Consider the following 16500-nt stretch of genomic DNA (forward strand, 5'->3'; position numbering starts at 1 on the left):
AGGGAGCACCTAGCAAAGGATGACTCACCTTCTACACACGCCAGGAGAAGGGTGGGGGAGAGGTAGGGAAAGCCTAGCGCCAGCTCAGCTCCCCAGATTCCTGCCCCAGCCCCAGAGCAGTTTAGAACAACTGGAGGATAGCTCTAACTTGTGACAGCTGAGTGTGTGTCCTTAATGAACTACAGACCAGCTGAGGATGGCTGGCACACCATGCTTACCAAGCAGACCCCTTCCCCTCTCTCAGCATGTCCTCCTCCACTCCCGAGATGTTCTTTGCACCAGGACCTCTGAGGGATATAAGCATAGATCCAACCTACCTTGACTCGAAGCCTGCTAGAGACTCTTGTCACCTCAGGGTAATCCCCATTAGAGTTGGTGGGTGGTTTCCATTTATTTTGAACCACCTGAGCTTAGAAGGGAGGCTTAGGGAGCTTATAAGCCACAAACAGGGCAGGAGAGTTTCAGAGGGAGTTTGGAGATGGAGTCAGAGGGACTTCTTTTCTTCTAGGTACAGTTCTACACTCAACCACAGGACCGCCAGAGATGGAACAGTGATTATGACCTGCAATGTTTTCTTTCCTGTCTGAAGTCAAAAAGGACTTAATGTGTATAAATTGCAATTGGGCGACTGTACTGAAAGACAAGTTTCTTGGACTGGAAGGGCAGGTACAGATGCTAAAGCCTAAGAGGAGCTGACGAGTTCCTGGACAACCAGATTTGGGTAGCATCGCTATTCCAGCTTCAAGGAAGAAAGGAACTGGCCATTAAGGAATCAGAAATTAAGGAAGCAATCAGAGAGGAGGCTCAGCTATTTGTAACCTCTGGAAACAAGAGGACAAGGTCACATTCTACACAGTTGGCGGCAGATGAGGATGAGCAGGCTGTGACCACCAGAGAGAAGAGGACCAGGAAGAATATCACAAGTTAGAAATTTCCAATCGATAACAGGTCCTCACAGTGTGGAAACTGCTGATATCTCCTGTGTGCCAAGTTTGATATAAAAGTACCATCTTGCAAGTTGAATGCCATGAACCCATCTTGAGGATCTATAGAAGGGACTATGGAGGTCAGAGTTACCATTCTGAATTTGAAATGGTGGCTGAATCTGTGGGGAAGTCTCAAACCTAGAACTGGGCATCAGCCCCTTTTATCCTCAGGTTTAGAAAGTTATGGAAATAACCACCCCGTTCCCTTGAATTCCAGGGTCACTGATTCCACTGCTTCAAGATTCAAGAGGGAATACACTTCCTGCATTAAACAGATCTCATGAGAAGTGTCTCTGAGGAGCAGTGGGTGGGTGAGGGAAGGAAGTGACTAAAATTGAATGGAATATAGATATAGATATAGATACCCCAGATCTGAGGTAATCAGATTCCAAGTCTCTTGAACTTGAAAAAAGGCAGTTGACAAAAGGGGGGTGGGAAGAGGAAGAGGGATATAAATCCTCCAGTGGTTTTGACTGGCTTTTGGTGATGTTACTAAACTTGCTGATGCAAGGTAGATGCAAAGTGTGCAGTAGAGGAAGAGGCAAAGGGCCTCTTGCACTGGAACATTTTCTTCTTAGTCAGCTTTGATGACCTCTGGGTTACAGTAAAAAGTAGAGGGCCTCTGTCTAGTAAAACTTCGGGACCTAACATTCTCCTAGGTACTAGCGAGTAGACTCCAATAAGCTGAGAGTGGTTCTTGAATCTTTCAGAGAATGTAAGACTTTATCAGTACATGTTACAGGCAACAGCCATAAAATGGGAGGTCTTTAACTGTTTGAATCTCCCTTGGTATGCCCAAAGATTGGAGTTAGGAAGCCCTGAGTTGATATCAGTACTGAGAGGTTGATACTGGGTGAATTGCAACTGTTGTCTCAGATGGCATAGTGTATTCTGTAATGGGACTGTGTCAAGGTATCCAAGGGACCAGATTTGGGCTGCAAACTGCATTTTGGCTAAGCAGCTTGAGATTTTCCCCTCATTTTATCAGGCTGTGGGTAGGGTGACCTATGTCTGTACTCAGTATGGGAACGGAGTTCCCTATACCCCTTTCTGATGACTGGGTACAGGAAGTCTTAACTGCTTTGCTGGACTCAACCATTGCCATAAAGGCTAAATCCCAGTACCAGGGAAGTCCCTATCTTGGAATCTTTTGTTTTTTGAAAAATGCCAGTGCTACAGAAAAAGAAACGGTACTATCTAAATATTATATACAAGGCTAAGGAAAAAGTGCACCATACCTAGAGAAAATGGACAGTGCACGGTTTCTGCCTTGCTTCCAAGAAGGAACTGAGGGATAATTGGGCCTACTTTGATCTTTAAGCCATCGTATGTGTATCCATCCATCCATCCAGGGTGCAGGCATGAACTTCAACAGAAACTGCTGACCAAAATAATCCAATCTCATGTGCATGAGGTGCATGTGAATCAGAAGTGGAATCCAGTTGGACAATCACATGAAGAACTGATTGTAGCCTTTGATCTTTTTGAAATAATCAGTTTGGTCCCTAAAGTTATGCATCATTCCTTTAGTAGAACCTTTGGTTATGATTCCAAAATAGTTTTTTTGTTTGTTTGTTTGTTTTTTAACAGTAACTTCTTTCTAGGTAAAGAAAGCATAGGAGAGAGCAATAGACATCAAAGCACTCATTTGTTGGACGGTACTTTTTTCAAAGCATCAGCTAAAATTATCGATACTGTTTTTTAGGGCTGCCCAGAAATGAAAACAACTTTAAGGATTTTGATGATTTGAGGTAAAAAAATAATTTAAAGTGAGCCAACATTTACACCAAAATTCAGCTTATGCAATTCAAAAGAGCTTTAATATGGGAACCCCTATAGAATGAAGTTGAATGGCAGCTATAAGAGATCCTTAATCAAAGCAATATCAACCATTACTCTGCTTCTTGTCTATCATTGTTGGGAATTATTCTCACAAAAGCAGATGATAACCATCATCCCCGATATACTCTCCCCACTCAAGAGATTTATTGAAGTGAACATTTTTATTAGGTGTCTTCAGAAATGTAAAAGCAAAGTTGGTATTTTTCTTAAATGGATGATAATTTGACAGCGATCTTTTGAAGTGCCTGACAATGCTCATTGACATGACCCACAGTAGTTGCAAAATCTTTAATGTAACATTTAACTGTCAAAAACAGAAAATGTATAAAATTACATTGTTTGGTAGAAAAAAAAATCAGCCTTTTTTGTCAAATGTTATCATTTTGCAATTTAATTTTTTTGCCTTTCAAATAACAAGTTGGGGGAGGGGTGGAGATAAATAAATAAATAAAAAAATGTAAAAATACAAAGGCGGGTCAAAAAATGCCTCATCAATAGATGCTCAGGAAAAGCACCAAAAGCTGTTCTAATACACAAAGAAACCAAAAGTTTGTAAACATAAGTCCATGCTTATGATCCTGGAAAAGAATGGTTCAATGTAACCCAGCTTAATCTGCAGCAAGCGAGATTCCAGTCATATATTAAGGACAGTTTTTCTAACTATATGGATAGTTAAGCACTAGAACACGTTACCAAGAGAATTTGTGGTTTTTAAGAACAGGTTAAACAAAGATCTGTCTGGGATGCTCTGAGTTCTGACTCAGTTCAGGGGGCTGGACGAGATGATCTGTCGAGGTCCCTTCCAGCCTTACCTTTCTATGAAACAGATAAACAAGTCTGCAGAAGTAGCACCCACTGAGGGAAACTTCATACTGGTTTGACTGAGTTAAAACAACCCAGAAAACAGAATTGTATGAAGTAACCAGCCTGATATAGAAGAAGAGTCAGTCACTCTCACCCAATCCAAGAACAGCTGTAAGGCTATCACAGGAGGGACGGACCCAGCAGAAAGGATTTGAAGGACTTTGAAACCTACCAAGGTTTTCAGGAGGAAGATAGGTGGCACCCGGTACAACAGGCATCCATGAAAGTTGCTTATTGTTTTCAAGAGGCATTTTCTCTATCACACTTTTGTTTTATGAAATGGATGATCACTGGCTAATCTTGTCATAACCCCTTGGAAAGAACTGGACAGCAAGTGCTGAACTAAACTCAGACTTACTAAGGTGATCACAGTGAGTTTCAGGAGGAAATTGAAGCTTGAATGGCTGGTCTACAGAGAGATGTACACGTTTCCACCCAAAGAGGTGATGGCTAGAGGCTCAACACCTGAGTGAGGTGTTCTCAAGGAGGCCATGATGGGGTCAGGGGTGCAGTTTCCTCAACAACTTAATAGCCCTGGTCTAGGTGACATTTAGGTACATGTCATGTACTAAAAAACATGCTAACCAATGAACATGTCATGTACTAAAATTACTAAGAAGCAAACAAGAACTAGGAAGCACAACCACTAGCAGAAGAAGCTTTTTAATTTCCCAGCCTGCCACAGCTACATGCTCTCCCGGGCCAGTGTCATCCAGCTTTCAGGTGAAAAGCCCATCATGGTTCCCACCCTTGTCATGAAGGGGAAATTGCAGTTGCTTTGTGAAGTTTGGCAAAAGATGGCTTTCCGCCATCTGGAACCCTGTGTGCTAGTTTATATCAGGCAGGTAAATCTTGTCATTTGTTTCTCTCATGGCAGTTACTTGGAAATTTCTTTCAGAAATTTTCACGTTTCACAAAAATGGAGGACAAATAAATAAAATAATGGAAGTTGACACTCCTTGCAGCTTTAACATTAAGAATGGGGGGGTTTTCAATTAAAAATGATGCTCAAAAAACCTGAGTGGAGGGACACATCTAAAAACTTTACTATGTTAAGAATAGACAAGTTGTCATGACAGCAAGATCTTCAGTCAAACTGCAAATGCAAGGAAACTTACCCTTTGAATAAGATACAACATGACCTTCACTAGTACTAGCAATCTAGAAGTCCTCATCCAACCGTATTTACATTCAGAATCCCCACATTTTATATATGAGCTACATAGTATGCTAAAACATTGAAGTTTGGAACTGGTTCATCAGTCTGTTTCCGTTCCATGCTGATGTCACCTGTCATTAGTGGAGAAATTGCATTACAGCCTTTTAAGACTCTTAGTTGTCTTGTTAAAAATCTGTAAATTGTTTTAGAGGAATGGGAATGAGATTACTGAACCTTTCACTTATTTCGATCTAATCCATGCCTATCATTTTGACTGATTTATGTAATTGAACTTGTTTAACTATATAAATCACCCAGGCATAGGGCAGTTTGCACAGCACAGGACAATACTTATAGTGTTAGCAGTGATGACACTACAACCTTCAGTTGTTAACATCGTATCATACAGGCTCAGTCTTGTTCAGAGTCCTGGCTTGCCTGTTTATTCAAAATGACATCTCTCTGTAACCAATGACTGTGTGATCCAGTAACCAAAATTTATTTTAAAAGGGTGGAGGATGTATTATTTAGTTCCTGAAGTCTTAATCCAATTAAATGGAAGAACAAGTTATGCAGACATTAAACAAACAGAGAGCACTATAAAAGCCTTGGCTTCAGTCACGCAGAAACTGTGCAACCCCCAACCCCGCACCAATTCTCCCAACAACTTCAGTCCGAACAGCTGAGGAATGCCTGTCAGAGTGCTCATGTGAAGAGAGATTGGCATGGTATGGTAGTTTGGAGAGGTGCATGAAGACACATAAGGTAAAACCACCAAACCATTTTTCAGCCATCCCCCCAAACCGAGATTTTTAACTCAGGCCTTCAGAGGTGAAAAGGCTAATCTGTTAACCTTCTGTTCCATCTACCCCCAAGCATCTTTTCTGCACAGCAATACTTAGATACGATCAGGTGCTTAAAATTAGCTTGCCCAACTCAACAAGAGTAAGTTCCTATTAAGTGCATTCCATGTAAAATTCAAATTTACAGCTATGTGAAGTATGATAGGCTGGCCAATTACATAAATGATCTTTCCATTATTGGTATCCATGTGCTTAGCACATTCTCATTTTAGTATACAGGACTGATTAAAAATCCTCTTAAATTCCCCACCAGATATCCAGCTAGCCAAGTCAGTGATGACCCTTTACAACCACCATTACTCCTGGGGGCTAAGATAAGTGCAGCCTTAAAGGCATTGAAGGAAACCAGAAGTCAGCAAAGGTGTTAGGGTTGATGAAATTGACAACATGACCAGCTCTGTGTTTAGACTGGGAAGTGCAGTCTTTCCCTTGAGGGAGGAACAATGACACACACAAAGCACAAACAGTGAGAAGATACTTCAAAAAATAAACAAAAGCTTTAGCATTGGAAATCAAATACCACACACATACTAATAAAGCTTCCAAGAAGAATTGATTGTTGGAAATCAAGGAGCTTCAAAAACAAAGGCCATTTGAAAGAAACGATGTGAAATGCTAACAAGAAATTTACTCACTTGTTCTTTGATTAGGCATGAATGTTATAATTAGTTTAAGTATAGACTTCCGTTCCATCTCTCCCATCCCCACCCCATTCCCTCAAATGATCTAAGTTTGATGTAAAGGAGAAACAGTGTACGTTTTAATTAAGGGGGACTTTAAGGAAGGGAAACTGTTTTCTACCGTCCATCCTCAAAGTTGCACAATAGCACATTCACTTTTTTTCTTTTTTTCTCCCCCAAAGTGATCTTCCTTACTCCTGGGTATCCCTGAAGAAATGTTCATATCCTTCTAAATTTTGTATTTGGTAGGGTTTGTGATGGGTTTTGCTTTGAGGACTGTGACCTAAAGTCTAAATGCCATTATAATCCTGTGAATAAGACACTGGGCTGGGAATCAGCAGACCTGGGCTCTATTCCCAGTTCTACCACTGCTCAGCTGCATGACTGTGGGCAAGTCACTCCACCACTCTGTGACACTGTTTTCTCTGGGTTGTCTGTCTAGATAAGTAGCTCTTAGAGGCAGAACTGTCTCTTACTCTGGGTATGTACAGCACCTAGCACAATTGGCACCAGTAGGCAGAACAGAAATACAAATAATAATAATTAATAAATAGCCATCCTTCATTTAAAATGTTATTAAAATCTCTAGAGTAACAGATAAAAATCTAATCAGGTACTGATCTGTACAATGTTATTGGCTTGGTAAATGATTTCTCTTTTCCTTTTTCATCTACCACTTCTCTTCATATTCCCCAAACACAGGAACACCCGCCTCAGCTACATCATCAAGCTGAGCATTGTTTCAGGATTACAATGATTATTAATTACTTCTTACAATATTTCCGGTGTATTAGAAGGCCAATTCTTTTTGGATTTACATCTCCCTATTGAAGATAAATGGGGTGTAATTCAAAGCAAATTCTGAACTGGGCTTAATAATTGTTTACATCTGCCCGCTGTGTGTGTCAGAAGACCTTGTTAAATTAGTATAATTTACTAGTGTAGATATCAGTTAAAAAAAGGATTTAGTTAAACTAGTGCAAGCCCCAAAGGGTACGTCTACACTGCAATCTGAGATGTGATTGCAGTAGACATAGCATGGCTGAAAGTAGCAATATAGATGCAGCAGCATAGGCTTCAACATGGGCCGTATAAGCATGCTTGGGCCCTAGTACAAACTCATGTTCTTAGTCCACACTGAACCAGTACTGCCACATCCTGACTGCTGTTTTTAGCTATACAAGAGCAGATATGGATACCTGCACTGCAGTCACACCTCAGATTGCAGTGTCTAATTTAAAAGCATTTAAACTAGTTTAATCCTTGCTTATATCAATGAAGTTAAGTTACCAACCTGGAGAGGCAATACATTAACGTGTCTTAATATTATTTCATGTGACTATCTAAAAATAGCATTTCAGTTCTGCTAATGAAGGGCAAAGTTGTCCTCTCAGATCTATGCAGGATGCATTACTTTGTGCTCAGTCTGCACACATAGATTTCCCATTACTACGATCAATGAGCGGTCTACCCACTTAGTGAGAGCAGAATTCCAAAATAAAGACCCAATGTGAGAAGAAGCAGGCATACGGAAAAAAACAAAAACAAAAAACACAGTTACTATTTGATCAAATAGTATTTAATTTCCTTTAGACCCCTCAAATGTACCTTCCTAAAAAACTCTCAGTATCTATTACTAAGTACCTTTAAAATCATTAATGAGTCATAACAGACTTCCACTCTGTGCAGAAGTGACTAATTATTTGTATTTTTGTACTTATAAATGAGGAAAAGTGTAATTAGATGGACATGTAGTGAATCCACACTAAAGATACTGTCACATGGCTGACCCAAGGAGTGCCCTGCGTGATACACAGAGGAAAAAAACCCCAAACTGTACCCACATTTACAGTACATATTACACTTTCTTAAGGGTGTTTGAGATTTAGTGTGCCAGAGGTTTGCTGTTCTATATCGTACATAGCAAATAATTCTGAATTGTTTCTGCATTGATTGAAATATGGCCATTGAGATCTGTGCTCCTTGATTTCACTGCAGTTATCATTAATAAATGTCCACTTATTACAATAGATGGTTAACCAGAGGCTGCACAGGGCTGAGATAGCAGAGCTGTTCTTTGTTCAGTGGCACAGTACATTGTATCTAGCCTTCAGGACTGACTTTTCCCCTTGGTTAACTAATTATTTAATCAACCTAACCTAATGTGTGTTATGTGACCATTAACCAGATGTGCAAGACAGGCTTTGTCTTACAGGCTTTGTTTTACAGGAATTTAAGAACAGAAAGAAATTAAAAAAAAAAAAAGCAAAAGTTTACCTCAATAGTTTCAAATACATTTCACTCTGAATTCTTGCATAAATCTCTTGAGGATCTTTTTAGACAGACAGATCCAGAGGATGTCTTGACATAGTAAAAGATGCTCAACTAGCTCAATGAATGACAGAAAGCAAGAAACTGGAGAATGACAACATGGCATGTGGAGGGTGGGGGACCCCTTTTTAAAGTTCTATAATGAACACAAAGGGAGGGTGTGACATATCATGGCACAATCCAGACTGGTGCAAGGCTGTATTATCACTGCCCTGCGACCTTGGTACCTTACAATGCCTTGCTGAAGTAGCTCCCACCTATTAGCTGTGTACTAATGATTTAGTATAAACACTTGCCATTTACTTTAAAAAAAAACAAAAACAAAAAAAACCCAGGATATCCTGCAATGATAGTGTAGCAGAGTGAACTGTTAAACATTGGGTTTAAAGCATGTTCCCATTATAGTGTCATACATCCTGAAGTGGCATATTGCTTTTAACTAGATGCAAAGTAGGACAAAAAAATTCTTTAAAATAGATGCAGAACTATCACAGAGTCATTACTAGGCATTTTAGATACAGATGCACTGCCAACATTTTAACAAGAGGCTTCCCCAAAACAATTCCCATTCAGTGATATATATGACATTTCTGAGGCAAAATAAACCCATCAGTCAAATCTCCCTCTATCTCCCTTCTCCCCAAAATCAATTCCACAGTCTCCCCACTTCTACATCCATCAATCCTTCAGTGCCTATCTCAGACCCCATCATCTTTTGATACACAGTGCTTGTCCATCCATAATACTTTAGTGAGTTTCCTCTAGGTGGCCCCTACTATCAGAGAGTTGTGTATTTCAGCAGCAGCAGCAGGAGAGAGATTATGTGATCTGTGGTTGCGGGTAGTTGGTTAGGTGGGGTGGGTCCTCTCTGGTGGTAGGCTCAGGGGATGTCATTTGAAAAATAAGTCCACTTTGGTTTTTGAGGTAAGATTTTTCTTCTAGATAGCGCAGAGGTCTCTCTCCACCAATCCCCTCCTCTTCCAACTGCTCTCCACAGATAGGGAAATTAAGTGACTCCAAGTTCCATCTACTGTTTACTAACCAGGCACCCTGTGTCTCTTTATATCAAATGCCTGTCCTTACCAATTGTCAAGATCTAATTAAGATACTGAAGGAACACTGCTCTAGGTTCCCTCCCAGAGCCAGTGCTTCAAACTTTGCATTGCCCATACAGGTACCAGTGTGGAGAGAGTTTTGTAGAAGCAATAGAATTTCCACACGCAACAGCCTCAGCTTGGATTGGTCTCTTCTTCATGCACTGATTTAGTGGCTGGTGCTGAGGATTCCAGGACTATGTGGTGCATTCTTCATGGTGGGAGATGAAAGAAGGGAACTCGCCTTGCAATAAGTGATGCAGCAATAGCTAGTGGTCTCAGGATGCTGAACATTTTAACAAGCAGAGCAAGACTTAGCATATTAGGTAGACTGCAAAACACATTTTTGCTACCTTCTCCCCAAACGTAGGTACCGTCCATCCATGAATATTACTCCTCTGTCTATACACATGGCTAACCAAAGGGATAGTGAAGTGACTCTTTGGAATACACTTACTCTTTAACTGACTCATTTAAATAAAAGACAAGAAGGTGTGTGCGCACATGTGGGGCAGAGAACTTCAGGTCTCCACAGCATCATGTTGTGGACACCAGGAGCATATTCCTGTCAGCCTTAGAAAACAGAGGTATGGCATGTTTTTTCAGTAAGAGCCTAGATTCCCCTAGAGAAGGTGCAAAGACTGGCTCTGTTAACAAGAAGTTCATACTCAACTCCTTCAGTTCACCAGCATTTGGTGCAATATAAATAATTGTTAACAATAAGCTTGAGTGAACAATGCAAAACCATGCTAAAGGGAAAATCTTCTGTGTGTCTTATTATTTTATTCCTTCCTTTCCATTTCAAATTAATGGTATTTTAACTATTATAGTCTCACAAAATAGTGTCAAGGTTGGCAAATCCAAAATGCAGCCAATTCATTTTCTAAAAGAAAAGAGAATAGTGAAACCCAAAGAGCAGCAAAGTATTGGCTCAACTCTGCCTCATGTGAAATTCCTATAATCTTCAATGGAAATTGTCCCCATGTAACTGAAAACAGAATTGGACCCTGAAGGCCAGATGCTGGCCTTGATCCATGCCATTAATTCCCAAAGATAAGTGGAAGTTTTGCTGAGAATTGAGGGCAGCATGTAGTGATGGTGAGATAGTCATCCTAGAAGTTGGGATTTTAACAACATTATAGACCATGGTTTACAAGGCTAACAGTGGAAAGACTTCCTGGGAAACACACTTTGGGACCTAAGGAGTTTGATGGTATCATCCTTAATTTCATCCTCAAAGATTCCAGAGCATTTTACAAGTTTTACCACAATCACTTCATCTACCACTGAAATGTAACCACCTCTGACTTGGAGCTAACACTAAATTCACAGACAGGAAGCGTAGAATACTATTTAAACTGCAGAGCAGATAAGGTAACTATAATGCTTATGTATACCCAACTAACTTCCTCCTCTTCAGTCTGCTGAAAGAAGACTCCTCGTACATGTACACGAGGCAAAACTTAAGTACTGCACAGTACATTTGCTTAACAGAGCAGATAACTATATAAGTCTTCTGTAAATCCTAATTGTTATTATAAATTCAATTGAGTTCCAAACGCAACTTTTCCTCCCCATCAAGGACTCTCTAATAACATTGCCACTTTTATCCTCTCACTACTCAGTCAATTATGAAAATCAACAGAAGGAGTAAAGAGTGATTTATAGAATGAACAGCTTGAAGTACCTGGAGTCTGTGTGTACAAATTGTATAACAACTATACATTCAACAAATTCTACACAATTACTACATTAAATTAAATTACCCAATTCTATCTGTGGTTGTATTCTCCAGATATCTTAGGTCTCTTCATATCAAATAACATGCAGGTGTGCAAATAAGCATTCACAGTCTGTACCAGATGTCAATGTCTAATTAAAATATAGAATTAAAAAGAGGAACCATTGATTTCAACAGCATTTTGACATAGGACAGTGGCTTCCGACACAATACCTTGGTACTGAGGGAGCAGTGATATTTTTGAACACAAATATGTATTTACACATGATCTTGAAAACTCCCATTTAATTATGAATAAACTAAGATCAAAAAGAAAGTTGAATTCAAGTGCTGAAATAGTCCACTGGGTGTCTGCAATTTCTGACTCTATCAGTATGTCTACACTGAAGGTGGAGATTTCCTTATAGCACAGGTAGGCATATCTCCACTAGCTTTAATTTAGCTAGTGTGATAACAGTAGCAGTAAAGACACGGCAGCATGGGCTTCAGCATGTGCTACCAATACAGACAGACACGCAGGTTTCCCAAAATGTTCTGCCTGTGTTGCCATGTCTTCACTGCTGTTTTTAGTGTGCTACCTAGATTAAATATGACACAGGTATGTCCACTTGTGCTGCAATCACACCCCCGACTGCAAAGCAAACATATCTTAAAACTGAAAACAGCTGGAAATAGCTCTCCCTGTTTTCCATGTTATGAAAATCCAAGACAAATGCAAACAGTTAAGATTTATTTAAAGAATAATCTGAAAATCTTTCTAAGAACGTATTAAAGAAAAAAGAGGTTGTCAGTCACCTTGGAATTTATAAATCCACAATCCCCTCCGGTCCACCCAAGAGTTGTGGAAATTTTTATGAAAGTTTCCCACTGCTGTGCAGTAGTTCTTGCAATGTTGGGAACCCTAAGGCAGATATTTCTTTGACAGCTCCTATCAGTACCATGTCAGATAACCATCATCACAAGCGCACATCCATAAGTCTTTTTGGATTGGTAGGGATAAATCATCCTTTCAAAAATCACACTGAAGATCTTCCAGCCTAGGAAGACAATCCACTTGTCCATCCTTAACACTGTGATGATGGTGTAAAAATATATAGCGATTTTACTCAATGCTCATTGCAGCAAATATGAGACTGGTCATTATTTCTTCATTATAAATAGCTTGGAAAAACCAAGTCATGCGATTGATGAATGAGAATTCAAACATATATAGCTTCCAGGAAACACAGATTGGAGTATCTTCAAACAATTAGAAATATCCCTCCTTTCAGTAAAAGTATAGCCTTTGGGTTCTGTATTGCCTTTACTATATATCTATATATTCAATATGGGACAGTGCTGCAAGGTATGGAGTAGAGCTATTCAGAAAAGAAGAGGAGGGGAGGGAGAACCACAATTTTATTTCTCTCTCCCTATTTTTTCCAGTTTTGAAAATAGAAATTTCTATGTTTAATTTCTTTTTTTGCCAGTTCTATATTTGATCAAAACAGTGGGGTGAAATATAATGAAAATTGTTCCACTGTCCCTTTACATTTCAAAAATATTTAGTCTAACTCTAATAAAGAATAACTTTAATTCTCAACGTGCCTCAGTCCTCTATTGCCATGTCCTGGGGTGAGGAGGCATTTCGATCCAAACAGTTCATCTACCTGTACCAGCATCTACCTTTCTTGTATTTTACATTAGAGAAGAAGACACTGAGCAACCCCAGTGTCATCTCAGGCATGTGTCTTGAAAGACAAGATTTTAATTGGGTGCTCTGAACCTGAAAACACTCCATCTCTACATAGGTCCAAAAGGAGAAGAAGAGAAAGCAGCCTTGACAACCCTGTTAAATATGTCCTTTAGGAAAGGAGGCATTGTCCCACAAAGAGCACCAAAAACTGCTAAGAAATATTGTGCAATTCAGAAGCCCCTTAAAACTTGGTTCCAGAATAAAACAGCAGTGAACAGATACTATACAAAAGGTAGTTATGGTGATAAACTTTCTATACCAGCTGCTTCATTGTGCAGTAAAGGTAGTTAAGGTATCAGGAAGAACTAATAATATTTACTTCACTAAGACTAAAAGCAATTAATCAGAAGACAAAATGGTGGCACAGAATGAAACTTGGCCACTTGCCACAATGAGGAATAAAGTAGTCCACTGAAATAATAATGATTACACAGATTTTTTTTTCCAGTGGTGCAGAACTTTCCCTCCCCTATTTACACATCAGGCCTTAGGTCAATGAACATTTGGAAGGAGTTATTTTTTTCCCTTGGGAAAAAACCACGCATGCACACACAAAATAAAATAAGCTTCATAGTGGACATAACTTAATGAGAACACATTTTTTGTATTTTTGTTTATCAGGGTAATAATTCTTGTCACAGCAGGCAAATAAATAATGACAAGTAGCATCAGAACATACCACCATGAGGCAGGTTGGCAGGAGGTCAATGCAGCTTGATCTAGAGCATGCTGTACTGACATTTTACAAACGTTCTGCCTACAAATTAGCACCACAGGTCACTGAGCTTTCCTTGCTGAAGCTAACACTATACAACTTGTGAGCTGAGACTTTGATCTATGAAGGACAAACTGCATTTTAGAATATATATTTTGCTAATTTCAATTTGGGAAATAGAAGTCAAAGCTTGCCGACTGCCTACTACTTTGCTGTGAAGTGATCAGCAGTCATGAAAGCCAAATGTGAAATCCAAGCTACAATTGCCACAGAATGTATTTATTTAGAGAGCATAACAGCCACATTTTCTGCCATGTAGGCTTTGCATCTGTTCTACCATGTCTTCACTTCTTCACAGCATATACATCAATCATTACTTGGCTGTATAACCCTGAATGGTTGAAGTGCTGTAAAACACCTTGAGAAACAGAATTTTGTGATGGCAGGAAAGAGTGTGGTGTTTTATCTGAACATGCACACACTTTGTCTCTTCCTTTATTCAAAGATGTTTAACAGCTCCCTAGTTTTGACCCCAACAACCCTGGGCTTCTTTCCTACAAAACCCTTTAATAAACAAACCCTGCCTACAATCTTTCAATGATTCCTCTGGCTATCTTTTGTTTCATGATTGTCCCAATCTGATCATTGCAACCCCTACTCTACCCAGTACTCCATTCTAGCTTTAACAGATGCTAACCATAGGGTATATGCCTCACTGCCTTAGGCAATTTCATGCTTTATTATATTCTGATGTGAGCTGATCCACACCTGAATAAAGTTTTGGAGACAGGTGAAAGAGCAAAGTTTTATTTTCCTGAACCATATTACCCATAACCATCTTTATTAATCTGAAAAAGGGGATGGTATAAGTAACTTACCTCAACTCCTCAAAAACGGATTTTAAGCGCACGTCCAGACTAACCCGCGGCATCAGCGGGTTAAAATCGATTGCTCGGGGATCGATATATCGCGTCTAGTCTGGACGTGATGTATTGATCCCCGAGCGCGCTTACATCGATTCCGGAACTCCATCAACCCGAACGGAGTTCCGGAACCGACACAGAGAGCTGCGGACATCGATGCCGCGCCGTCCAGACGGGTGAGTACCTCGATTTTAGAAATTCGACTTCAGCTACGTTATTCCCGTAGCTGAAGTTGCGTATCTAAAATCGATTTTAATACCTAGTCTGGATGTGGCCTAAGAATAGATTTTTAACCTACCTCTGTTTTGCCCATCTGTTTGCCTCTTCTTAAATAGCCTGCATCATTGTTCCACACTTATCTGCAGCTGTATACCCATCTGTAATGGTTTTAAGAAAGGTTTTATTATACTTTAAGATCAGCAGGCCGGACAAGTTTTCAGGCTCACTGAAGTATAATCTTCTGAGTTCTGACCAACTATATTTTTCAAGTGTAGACATGCTCTCACAAAGATATAAACTACAAGCCTATCTATTCTTTTTATCCTGCATCAAATGATGTTGAAAAATAAAACAGATTCCCCCCAAAGTGCACACAGTTAGCAAACCAGAGAAGATGCACATGTAAGGTGAGGTGGTGGCCTTGGGGTGAATAGGGGGTAGGGGGGAATAGGGGGGCAGTGGGGTGAGAAGAAGATGTGAGGTGAATTTGGGATGGGCAGGGCTGTGGCGGCCAGCGAAAGAGGTGACTTTCCCCAGCTCCAGGGCTGTAGCTGCTGGGGAGAGACGGCTCTCCTTCCCAGCCACAACTCTGTGGTGGGGCACATACCAGCCCTCCTTCCCAGTCCCAGCTTGGGAGCTGCTGCAGCGGGGGAGAGGGAGAGACCCCCCTTCTTCCCAGCTACAGCCTGGGGGCTGCCATGGTGGTGGAAAGAGGGCACATCCATCACCTCAGAAAGGTAAGTACTGATATTAAAATATGAATTGTGTGCTTTTATTTGTAGAACAAAAAACATTAGTTATTAAGGTTTTTATTTAATATAGCATTTTTATCCAAAGTGCTTTACAATAGTTAGCTAACTGTACAAACAATATCTGGAAAGATCATTAAGTGGTCCACCAAGACGCTCAGCAATTTTCAAGTGGTCCATGAAAAGAAAAGTTTGAGAATCACTGAATTTTAGATATAGGTAGCAGAAGAACTATGTGGGTCAACAAAGCACCTACTTTGAACTCAATAGTAACTCACACAACCATGTAGGTCTCAGTCCAGACTGCCTGGGAAATGGGGCAGAGTAAACTAACAAAAAGGGTGAATGAAAGTGTGACTTTTGGTTGCTTTGAGGGTTTTGATTTTCTTTCATTTTAAAATTAATGCAGTATGACCTATTAATCATTCTGAACACATGAGGCCACAGAGGCTTGCTTTCTTTTTTCAGAAGCTCCATAAGGGAAAAGCAGCTAGTGGCGATAATTCTGTGCATATGTTGATACATATTTATATACCACAACATACGCTCACTCTGTCTAACTATATTTGGTGTCTCTCTTTTCTAAAGTCTCAAAAACA

This window comes from Gopherus evgoodei, chromosome 8, assembly GCF_007399415.2.
Source record: "Gopherus evgoodei ecotype Sinaloan lineage chromosome 8, rGopEvg1_v1.p, whole genome shotgun sequence".
Lineage (NCBI taxonomy): Eukaryota > Metazoa > Chordata > Testudines > Testudinidae > Gopherus > Gopherus evgoodei.